Source organism: Tubulanus polymorphus, chromosome 5, assembly GCF_964204645.1.
Source record: "Tubulanus polymorphus chromosome 5, tnTubPoly1.2, whole genome shotgun sequence".
NCBI classification, from domain to species: Eukaryota; Metazoa; Nemertea; class Palaeonemertea; order Tubulaniformes; family Tubulanidae; genus Tubulanus; species Tubulanus polymorphus.
The window spans coordinates 15,797,126-15,810,640 of record NC_134029.1 but is presented as its reverse complement, the minus strand read 5'-3'; the positions used below and the strand labels follow the sequence as shown (position 1 = coordinate 15,810,640).

The 13,515-nt window shown below is 28.7% G+C and overlaps 1 protein-coding gene across 1 annotated transcript in view; it reads right to left on the bottom strand.

Annotated features, from left to right (window-relative positions):
• LOC141906266 (fibrillin-3-like) overlaps nucleotides 1-13,515 on the bottom strand; it is a 769,611-nt gene that overhangs the window by 27,988 nt on the left and 728,108 nt on the right. The window lies entirely within an intron of this gene.

The following is a 13,515-nucleotide window of genomic DNA, read 5'->3' as shown; positions in this document are numbered from 1 at the left end:
ATATATATATATATATATTGTAAAACAGATATTCTTACTGCTTTTCTACCATAAGATGGGTCTGTAAATTACTCTGGATGTGACATTGAACATTTCGTGACAGAATTCAATCAAAATTGGAAGTATATCTCCTTATGCTGATGGTGAATTCGACAGTCTTGTAGTTTTATATTTGAATCCATGGAAATAGCTATGTGGCATTCCTGAGGCGTAGTTAGTTGAAACGTACTTATACTCAAAACTTATTCTGACACCTAACAAATACTGTCTTGCGTATAATAGGATATGATACCAAATAATCAAAACGTGTGGATCATATTCTAAGCGATATACCAGAGGACAAAGAACCAGAGGTTTTCGTGGATGCCAGCAATAGTGACAAACCAGCGTCTAAAAATGCACCGCCAAACAAAAAAAATGGAAAGAACGATCATCCACAGTTAAACCCGAAAGTAACTTGGAGGAAATTGTTGAAAAATTAGGATGCACGGTTCAAGAAATTAGCCAAATATCGATGCATTACGTGACTTAAAAGCAGAAATAATATGCCTAATTGATAAACTTCCAGATCAGCACACCAAATCAAGTGTAGGTCAAAATTCGAAGGATGAAAATCATTATCTTCTTTATGGATACAGCACTGGTAAAAACTAATATCTGTTTTGCTATAACTTTAGGCTAGAAGACTATATTCAGTTAGCCTTGGGTCTAGTTGGCTGATCCAGGCAATACTTTTTTGACACTAACTGAATTTTGTTTGTGATTATCTAGGTATATACATACATAGTTACGATCATTTTTTTTTCTTTTCTTCTGAACTTTCATCGGTACACTCGTTTATTCTTTATTTATTATTCAAAATATTGCAATTATAATTTATGCTCACTGGATTAAATAATATTTTAAATAGATTCAATAAAAAAAACATAATGTTTTTTTATTGTTTTTTAATAATACTAAATTTCTTTACATTTGACTAAAATAATATTAGAGTAAGAATGACATTTCAAAATTTCTTGACTTGAACTTAACCCTTGACCTCCTACCAACAATATTAAGACCAATTTGGATTAATTACACACGCGACTGCAACCTTGATTGGTAATAGGTAATTGGGAAAGTGTTGGTTCCGGCTAAAGGTCGAGAGGTCGAGCTCACTCTCCCTCTCAACCTTTGACCTGAAAAAAAACTTTCCCAATTACTCCTAATAATTTCATGTAAATGAACATTATTTACATGAATTTCATATATCTTAAAATAAATTATGTATTAATTATAAAAGTGTGAGTAAAGTATGAGAAATAATTCATATTTTAACAGATTTCGAAAAAAAATATAAGTAAAATAAATGGATGATTAAAAGAATATATAAGTGTGAGTAAAGTCGGAGTGAAATAACTCATATTATGAAAAGTAGCGAGTAATTAACGAGTTGATTTAAATTAGATTTTTTAAACATAAAAGTGTGAGTAAAGTTTGCGTGAAATATTTCATATTTTAACATTGAATATTTATATTTGAATGAGTTAGATTTATTTTAATAAAAGTTTTGTTATAAAAATGAAGAAAGAAGAAGAAGAACCTAAATTCAAAATCGAAATCAATGAAACCAATAAATTATTTTTACAGTTTAACATTAAAAATTATATTTCAGCAACAAATTTAGTGTATGCAAGACAATATAAAATTGATAATATTACTGTAATTAATCAAATATTATCAAGTGAAACATATTTAATTACTGAAGTAGTAGATACTTTTGATAATGGAAACAAAAATCCGAAAATATTTAATACAGTTTTAAATTGTAAAGGTAATTTAGATGAAAACATAGATATTCTTGAGACTCCATTTAATGAAAGAGATAGCGATTTAATACTGTCTAAAGGTAACAATGATTTGATTAACTTAAGAATTGAAAAAAGACAATTATATTATTTCAATTTTGATAATAAACAAATTATCTATAATGAAAATTCATCAAATGTTGGAATTCAATGTGAATTAGATAATAATAATTCTTATAAAGGTATTGGAATTCAATGTTATTTAGATAATGAATTTAGAAAATTCAATCCTAATGAAAAAATATATTGTTATTGCGGAGGTAAATATTTAAAATCACATAAATCAAAGCATTATCAGACAATTAAACATATCAATAATGAAAAGAATAATAATTCTATATTTAAATAAGGTAAAGCTCTATGTTTCAAATATATAATAGTTAAAACATTGAGAAATTAGTTATTGAATAACTGTTAGAAAGTTTAATTGTTATTTGATTTAATCATATGAAAGTTTAATATTTTAAAAATGATTATGAAATATTGAATATTTATTAATTTTTTAATTTTTTTCTTTAATAAATGGATGGTTTCATTCCAACCGGAAGTAGTGATTTGAAACATTACCTTGTAGCAGGAGGGTTAATATTGGCCGCATTATACTTTTATTATGAAAATATTAGTAAAGATTTGATGAATGAGAATATGAAATTGAATAAGAAATTAAAGAAATTAAATGGAAATAATCATAAAAGTAAAAAGAATAAAAAAGTTAATTTAGAAAATGATCAAGAGGATTACAGTATCTTTTAATCTATTTTATTTTATATATTTTAATAAAAAAATGAGTGAAAGTAAGGTATTAGAAATATTACATCTTATTTACAGAAATCAACAGAATATTAAATCAATTATAATGCTTTCAGGATTAGTTTCATTTTCAGTTTATAGTTTGAAACAGCTGTTAGAATTTTATCTATCAGATAGAGTTAATAATATCAAATGCTGTGAAATATGTTATAAAAAATATAAAAATGAAAAATCATTAAAAACTCATAGATATATTCACGAATTAAATGATAAATTATAAAATTCAAATTAAGAATTAGACTGAAATTCTGTTAAATTGACTGAAAATATAAAACATATTGGCTGAAATGTATGAAATATTGTATAAATTATATTTCATTAAAAAAGGGGGTTAGGTATTAATGGTATCTAATACGAATTAAATACGTATCAAATACAAATTATGCTTTATTTCTGAAATATTGAAGCCTTAGAAGTAATTTATTCATATATGATATTGGTAGAATTCTATCAGAATATATGCTCTATCTGAATTTGAATCAACCAATCATGCTCTATCTGAATTCATAGGAAACGTTATAAAAATTCTGGAAGACAAAACATTTACAATAGGTATATCTCTTGACTTATCTAAAGCGCTTGACTCACTCGGTAACAATAAACTTTTATATAAACTCTCGTATTATGGTATAAGGGAGCCCCGTTAAGTTGGTTCAAAAGCTATATGACCAATAGAAAAGTTTATGTTAGTAATAATCGAACAACATCAATGCAAAACAATGTCGAATACGGCGTCCCGCAAGGATCGGTCCTTGGTCCTTTGTTTTTTTTTGTTATATGTCAATGATATAAATGATAGCCTTAAATTTTCCAATCTTTTTGCAGACGACACAACCATTCATCTCCAGAAAGAATCTCGATATCATTTTGCAAAATTAAAGATGTGATCTAATAACACTTGTTGATTGGTTTTCCGCAAACAACTCACACTCAACCTAACTAAAAGTTTAATTTTCAAACCAAGGGGTGTTAGAGCCAAGGGACTCAACAAAACATTAAACATTGGGAAACACATACTGACCTTTACCAACACTGAATTCCTCGGACTAAATATTTACTCTAATTTAACCTGGGAACACCATATCGAGCAATTAATAGCTAAGTTAAATAAAAACCTCTATATACTTAGGACTCTAAAGAGCTTCATTCCCCCACATATAAAAAGAGCATTATACCTTGGGTACATACATAGTAATTTGACATATGGAATTACAGTATGGGGCCCCTTCTTCCAAGAACCCAAGTAAAAATCCTTGTAAAATTACAAATGAAAGCAATACGTCAAATTGACAATGCAGCCTATAACTCCCCCACTTTCAAAAAATGCAAAGTCCTAAAATTTAAAGACTTAGTTTCGCTGGAGCTCACCAAACTAGCATACAAATTTTGTAAGAATGATCTCCCGATCCCGGTTTTAAAGTTATTCCCGAGATCTCAGCTGTACACAACTGTCAAACAAGAAGTCGACATTTTCCTCGAACCGAAACACATACATCCTTAATGTATTAGGTAATTCGATTTTAAATGACAAACAGTTGTTTACACAAGGAAGAGAAGGTAAATACGTAACCCATTTTAGGTAGGCCTAATAGATTTTCAAATGAAATACATATAATCATTATAAATTATAAACCTCCTAATTGATTATAAGGTTTCGTCGAATCAAAAGCATCTCAGATGTCATATTTATATGTTTGTTGCTGAAGCTGAAATCAAATCTAGCTGTATCGGGAGATAGAGAAAGTATTCTAAGTTCCATACAAACTGTCGGGATTTTCAGGATTCAAAGCCAAGTCCTAAGGCTATAAAATTGATACTTTGTCTCTCCACTCGTTGCTGAGTTGACACAGCCGGCCACCTATCTACCCAGTATATTACTTTTTTAAACCATTATCATTGATATTTTACTATGTCAGACGCGACAGCTTCAGAAATGAACTAATTAAGTTTATAACATTTTACAACTAAACAGATTCTTTCTGTGTGATCGGGTTAATAACAAGTTCGAGATTCGAATGAATTGTCTATCTATTCTCATACTCAGTGCACCAGAGTAATAGGGAATAAATTCTCGCACACTCGAATTTATTTTCCGACCTTTCAACCTTTGACTTGAAAAAACTTATTACCTATTACTCTTAAAATATTCATCGAATAACTTCTAAAATCAATTTTAATAACAAATATGTTATTAAAATGGAGAGTAAACAAATACACAGTGAATTCTTAGATAGAATTAAAGATACTACAAATGTCAAATCTGTAGATTATAAATTTAAGAAATTAACAGAATTAACAATTCATAAGAAATATTTAATTAAAAATATTGATACAGTTACTAACAAATATGGAGATAAATTAATAATTCACTTAGAATATGAAGGATCAAAAGGAAATAAATATAAATTCAGAACATATTTACCAGATAGATTTCATAGATTATCAAGTGAAGATCTAGAAAAATTATGTTCTGGTGATTTCTATTTCATATATAAAGGTAAGAATGAAAAAGGGCACCATGAAATAGATTTCGAATAAAATATGTAAAATCAATTTTAATAAAAAATTTGATATTAAAATGGAAGCAAATAAGTACCGCTGCCCGACATGTAAAATCAATATAGATAAATATCAAAAAGCAAGGCACAATAAAACTAAATCTCACATAGAGAATAAATTGAAATTAGAATATAAAGATGATATATCAGAAAATAAATTAGAGGAATTGAAGAATGGAAAAGAAACATACAAATGTGATACATGTAACCAATCATTCAGTAACAAAAGATATTATAAAGAACATTTAAAATCTAAAAGTCATATTAGAAACATGAATAATGATATTTTAGGTGAAGATTATTTTGATAAAGATAATGATAAGAAACAGAAGACAATTAAAAGAATAAAAAATAAATTAAACAATAAAAGACCATACATAGAAGATGTTAGAAGTTATCTTAATTTATTAGATAATAAAAAAGAAAGTGAAAAAACTGAAGCATTTAAAAGTGATATTGGACCAGCTGCTATTGAATTTAAATTTCATGAAGGTAAAACATTAGAAGAAAATAAAAAAACATTTAGAAAATATGAAAATATTATAAAAATAATTACAGACGTAGAATATCCTAAAATTAGTATATCTTCTAAAGTTAAATTTTTAAAATCTGAAGATAAACCAATATATAATATAAATTGTCATTCACAACATATCATATCTAAACAGCATATAGATGATAGATTAGAAAAATGTTATAATGAAGTAAAAACTAAAATAGTAGAGAAATTTTTTGAAGGATCTGGTTTGATATTTGATGAAATAATATTTATGACTTTACTTTAAAACACAAAATATAGTAAGTTAACTAAATCAAAACCAATTGATGGAAATAATCTATCATATTATAAAGATGATAATATAAATGGATCAAGTTATATAAAATTATCATTTAAAACCAATTCTGTTATAAATGTACAAAATGAAGATGATAAATGTTTTCTATGGTCAATAATTAGTTGCTTACACCCAGTTGAAGATTATAAACAACATAGTTTTAGATTAACACATTATAAACCATTTGAAAATAATTATAAGATAGACAGTTATCCTGTTAGAATTAAAAATATCACAAAAATAGAAAGAGATAATAATATAAAGAAAAATGTGTTTGATTTAGTCAAAATTACCAAAAACAAAAGGTAACAATATAAAACATTATATATTGGAACCTCTATACCTATCAAAAGATTATGATTCAAATGATGTAATAGATATATTATATTATGAGAAACATTATATGTGGATGAAAAGAATTGATTTATTTTTCAAATCAGAAAATAATTTTGACAATAAAATATATCTATGTAGAAAATGTATAAAAGAAATATATTATAAAAGAAAGAAATTAAATTCCGAAAATGATGTAATAGATTATTCAGATCCTCTAATAACAAATACTATTAAAAAGATTCATCAAAGTACTGCAGCTTTTGGATTATATATACAATCTGATTATCCAGAACTAATTAAAAGTGAATATCATAATTATAGAAATGAAAATGTTATCAATCATTTTTGTGACTTATCAATTGAGTATGAAATCAAATTTAGTAAACTATTAGATACAGATAGAGAAATTATAATGACAGAAGAAGCTAAAGAAGAATTTGAGTTTGCTGATAAATGTTATTATTGTGAAAAGATATTTAATTTTAGAGATAAAAAAGTTAGAGACCATGATCATTTCAATGGAAAGTTTAGAGGTGCAGCCCATGAGAATTGTAACTTACAAGCAAAGAAAATCAATTTTGTTCCAGTAATATTTCATAATTTATCAGGGTATGATGCTCGTTTATTCATCAAACAGTTATGCCATAAAATAGAAGAAATCAATAGAAAGATTAAATCCAAATAGATCAAAAGATAGAATACCAACATATGAATTCAAAATGTTAGCTAAAACATCTGAGAATTATATATCTTTCCAATTTGGGTGTCTAAGATTTATAGATTCATATAGATTTTTAAGCAGTTCATTAGATAATTTATCAAAATCATTAGTTGATTATGAATTAAAAATATTAAAACAACATTATCCAAATAATGATGATTTTCAATTAATGAGATATAAGGGAGCAATTCTGTATTCAGTTTATAAAAATCATAATGATTTTAACATAACTGAATTATTAAAAGAACAATTCTATGTTGAATTAAAAAATGAATATGTTAAAGATGAAGTAAATAATAGAACATTGAATATTTGGAATCATAATATTTTAATATTGATCCATGTCATTGTTATTCATCCCCAGGTTTAACTTGGGATTGTGGATTAAAATTTACAGATATAAAAATGGATTTGTTAACAAATATAGATCAATTACTATTATTTGAAAAATATATAAGAGGAGGTGTTTCAGGCGTATTAGGTGATAGATATTTCAATGTAAATGATAATCCTGGATATAAGTTATTATATATAGATGCAAATAATTTATATGGTTGGGCAATGATGGAACCACAACCTTATGGAGTATTTCAAATAACTGAAATTTTACAGCACGAAAATGTTGATAAATTTGATTGGAAGAAAAGAATCCTAGATATTGCAGATGATTCAGATACTGGTTACTTTTTTGTTGTAGATTTAGAATACCCTGAAGATAAAAAATTTAAATCTAGAAACCTAGCATACTGTCCCGAACATAAAACTGTTACGCATGAAGAATTATCAGATTATCAAAAAAGAATTAAACCTGAAAATCATATCCATACAGAAAAGTTAATGGTAACTCAGGAAGATGAATATAATCATGTAGTACATTATAGAATGTTGAAGTTTTATTTGAATCAAGGAATGATTCTAAAAAAGTACATAGATATATTTCATTCAGTCTATGTAAATGGTTAGAAAAATATATAGACTTAAACAACAAACAGAGAACTAAAGCTAAAACTGATTTCGAGAAAGTTTTTTTCAAGTTAATGAATAATGCATTCAATGGTAAGACTTGTGAAAATATTAGAAATAGAAATGATATTGAGTTAAGTACTTTTTTTAATACCATTGAATAACCAACAGTTCCAACTGATAGTAATGCTCAATTATATAAACCAGTTATTATCACTCATTTATTAATAAAAAAATACTATCTTCAAAATATTTAGTTCACTTAGTTATAATTATTTCAACATTTATTTCATTACTACTTTTATGATAATCATATATTTTAGATAATATATTTTTAATATCATCAATAATAACATCTTCACCTAATTCATAAAATCTTAAAGATTCTCTAATTAAATCGGTAATCTTTTCTACATTAAAATTTTCTTTATCTATTGTTTTTTTTTTCAAAATCAAAATTTGTTTCATTAGAAAATGCAATATTTTTAATATGTGTAATTACATCATTAATATCAAATTTCATTTCTTTCTCGCGTTTAAAATCAAATCCAAAGCATATACTCGGTCCAACAGTTATATTCATTTATATAGTGAAAAAATTATTCTTTACATCTTATAACTAATTCATAAATTACAGGAAAGTTATTCAAATCAATTAAGTATCCATTATGATTTCTTATTTCTAATTTAAAATTGTTAAAATGTGGAATGCATGGTTTGAAATCACATTCAGCTAAATTATAATTTATTTGAGTTCCAAATTGTTTTACATGTTTTAATGGTAAAATATTTAATATACTAGAATTACGAATTGTATCTTTAGTTGCTTCAAATGTTTTTGTAGGATCAATTAAATTGCAATAAATATAAAAATGTGTAAAAGGTATTATATTATATACTATCAACATTTGAGTTTATTTGGTGTAATTCCTAACAGTTTAGCTAATTGTTTTCCTACTATAAATTTATGTTGTTCTTCGTTAGCTTACTTTATTCTTAATTTATTATTATTATCACTTAAAAAAAAATTAATTCCAAATCCAGCAGCTGCGCTCATTTTGTTTTAGCTTTTCTATTAACTTCTTGCGCTAAAGTCTCTAAATTATATAATCCTGGTATTAAAAATAGATTATACCATTTACTATTTCTCCTAACATGAATCACAAAAGAATTATGATCAAGACTTTTATCCGATACATTATAAAAAGAATTACATAAACTTATATTCACTAATTTTAAATCAACAAAATTTCTAAATTCCCTATCTAATTGTACTAGTAAATTATGAGATTTATAATTTGTAAGTCTTCTTGAATCAACAAATATTCTATATTCTTTTAATTCTACCATTTATTTTACATATTTTATTCGAAATCTATTTCATGGTGCCCTTTTTCATTCTTACCTTTATATATGAAATAGAAATCACCAGAACATAATTCTTCTAGATCTTCACTTGATAATCTATGAAATCTATCTGGTAAATATGTTCTGAATTTATATTTATTTCCTTTAAATCCTTCATTTTCTATTATTATTATTATATATTTTCCGCCGATTTCGTCAAATAAAATTCATCTTCATTCAGATTCGGCAACTGACAGCTTCGAAACGAAATGTATAAATTGATACTGTAATAACGGTCTCTCTGAACCAACAGATTGTCTGAATGTACTTTCCATCCTATTTGAAACTTTAAATTACTTATTAGGTTAATGTAAATAAAGAATTGAATTGAATTGTTAGACAACTAGCACCGGCGAAATAACAGTTTGTGACGTCATTTAGTAAGTAAATAAAGGAGGGCTCCGAAAATTTCCAAATCACGGGGGACTATACTGGGGTAAGACCATTCAACCAAAAAGAGGATTGCTCCGATAATATCCAAATCATCTCATTTTATTTTTTCCATCGAATACCCGGTAATTAATTTTTCCTTTCGATCACATGCATCCAGAAAACCCGTTATCGCTGCTTTGCAGCTATATTTTTTATTAAAATTGATTTTAGAAGTTATCAGATGAATATTTTAAGAGTAATAGGAAATAAGTTGTTTCAAGTCAAAGGTCGAAAGGTCGGAAAATAAATTTGAGTGTGCGAGAATTTATCTTACGACCTTTCGACCTTTGGCTTGAAACAACTTATTCCCTATTACTCACCAGTTCGACATGAACAAATGTACGTGTTAGTGGTCTCAATTCTATTCTCCGGACAGGAACGACGGGCCCTGTTCCCTCGTAATATCACTCTATCGGCTATGCAGCTTAAACTACGCCATATGAGAAAGCGCACAGATCGCAGCTACCCTCTCGTCATAAACCTTAGCGTCAAGCAAGCGCACTAGAGATGCAGAGGTCAATGAGACGGATCCCACGCATCGGCAGGATCGTAGCCAGTGATCCCCATTTAACACCTATCGAATTCAACACAATATTGGTCGACCTGTATGGTGTTTTTAATGCGAATCAGAATTGTTAAAAATTCATCTGCATATCGATGCAAACGTTTTTTTTTCGTCAAGATAATCCCGAGCGTATGCATCAATAATTTCAGTTCAAACATATTCATACAAATCATGTTTTATTAAGAGAATATCCTTTATCTGAAGATTAACGGCTTCGTTGAGTTTGTTGAGCTTCACGTGTTACTAAAACGATGGCGCTATCATCACAGCTCCGCAGTAAATACTACAAACTACGCCGCGCATCGACATGCAATTTTCAGCACAATAAATGAACAAGAGCCCCAAGGGGCACTATGTCCAGCCTGTCAGCTTTTCATAAAATGGCAAATGATGATGCATTCTGTGGGTTAAATTTGTCAAGATAAGATTTTAATGCGGAATAGAATAGAATTTTCTGAAATTTGCTCAATAAAACAAAATAGAATTGGATTTGATATTTTTTTGCAGAATAAGATTTGATTGAATATGTAGTTTGAGCACACGGCTAATTAGCATATCAACGTCATCTATCCGATTTAAGAAAAAGCTATTTTTTCCGGACTTTGCACAACGGTCAATGATATTTTCTGTAGTGCTAATAAAAATATTCCTCCCAAAAACCAAATCGACTAAAGCTTTCACAGAAATCGATCTTGAAATACTGTTTTAGATCTAAAAATAAAACAGGTTCACGTGAACACTTGCTGATTTCTGCGGCTAAGCCAATCATAGAGGAGTCTTTATATTCTGATTGGCTTTTCGAAACCAATATTTTTTTGATCAGATATTCGCGAAAAAGCTCATATAAATCTTAACGAGGCCCTCTTTCAAAATTCAGCTACGTAGAGTTTGGAGAATGGATAATGCTGTAATGAATGATTTGTATGAATATATGCTCAGTTGAACAGACAAAGAGCCTTTGCTCTGGAAACCATGTCATTTAAATTCGCTCCATGTGTATAGTAATAGGCTCAGCCTACGGCTGGCCTAAAAATTATCGTCAATTTTATTTCTTCTTTTGTAGTTTTCTCATTGAAGAATTTTATATGTTGTATCAGTAATATATAAAAATCCTACTTGTTAATTCGACAGCAAATGTTGTACAATTCTGCTCGTGTTGTTTCTATAGTAGATCTATATAAGATGACACTTCATCGCTAAAAATCCCCCAAAACGGCATAAAATTGTCAAATTAGGCTCCATCAATAGCTTTCAAAAGCAGTTGCCATTATAAATCTAAGAAGCGCTTAAATCTAAGAAGCAGTAGTATCTACAATCATTGCTGCAGCATCATTGACGATCATGTTTCGGAGGTCACTAAGGACCTTGACAAGCGGTCCCGGGACTGTGGCCTGATTTAGACGCAGACTGATAGAGGTGTCATATAAATTGTTCGCATCCATGTAAGCTATCAACCCTATAAGAGCCAAGCTGTCAAGAAATTGGTAAAAATTGATGTAAACTCAGATTCTGTATATATTTGAACTCTAAATAGACCTCAAATACTCGTTTTGCATTGTTGCCAACATTTTGGGTAGGTTTTGGCCCGGGTCACCAGTGTCCCTATGGTTGTTACTGTCACCAGTCTTTGGAAAAGAATAATTCAAGCCAATTTGAAAAACCATATACTATGCAATTAAAAATGATAAGAAACACACAATAACTCATTGTTGAACTTATACAGGCAAAACCTTATATTTTTCTACGTTTGAAATTTAGCCTGATACCAGAAATATTTGTCACTACCTTTGTCACTATATTTTATTAACAAAATAACTTATTTTTGCCATTCGGACAAAGTATGTCAACCACCATCAGGCATGCATAACTTGAGTGTGCAAGTCCTGATCTTGATTATCTCTACCATATCGATAGAAGGTTTTTTATACCAATAATATTCTATTACTTATAATGAACAGTTAAATCGTAATGAATTTCTAACTTTTTTTCAATCTGATACCAGTTATTACTTAAGGGACACTGGTGACCCATCAATCTGAATACATATAGCAGTGGGACAGTGTCGCGTATTTGATAACTTTTACGTGCTGAACTAATGCTTAGTATTATTATATTTCTGAACAATGATTGATTAGCGTGTATACTAGCCTTTACGGTGCTTCAAAATCCAAAATTTGGTAGTCCCAATCACACACTGGGGGCAGCCATTACCTCCGCTTACCACTGACAATCAATGTAGATGGCAACACAAGCTAGTGTCTAAATAGTGTCACCGGTGTCCCTTAATTGCCTACAGGTTGTAAAAATAATATTTTGAGGAATTTCTCTGTGGGGATGGGCCCTATTTGAGGGATGGGTCACCGGTGACCCCGGGGCCCTTATAGGGTTCTAAACGAACAGCTACAGGACGCTCCAATACTTACGACAGAAATAGAAGATTGACCGGTCGGTAGTTTCTGAGGGATTAAGCAAACCGGTTTTGCTTTTTAGCCCACTTGGGCTTAAATCGCAGCGGACAATTGCATTAACTTTACACTCGTCGTCCGAAGACGGAATCCATTTATTTTGGGAATGTGATAGCCGACATTTGATGTCTGGGTATGTGTTTTTGTTTCGTTATGGCAGTATTGGATCAGTATATACCCGATAGGACCAGTATTTAGTTTTCCTAATAGGTGGCGTTTTCAGATAATCAGTGACCGCCACGTTTGAGAGATCAATTGTAAAGAAATGAATTATATCTTTAGAATGACTATTGATAATTTACTTATTCGCTCTTCTTCAGGTGATAATTATCTATTCTTATTCTTTTAAAGTTGAATAATTCAATTTTTGGCAAATTCAACATGGCTACCTCTCGTCTGTGTAAATTGAATTGGTGCTATGTATTGTAAGTCAGTGTGATAAAATGGTTATTAATATTTATATGTTAGATGATCAGAGGCTGCCATGCTCGAGGGATCAATTGTAAAGAAATATATTATATCTTTAGAAAGACTATTGATGATTCATTTAGCCGTTTTTCTTCAGAGGATCACAT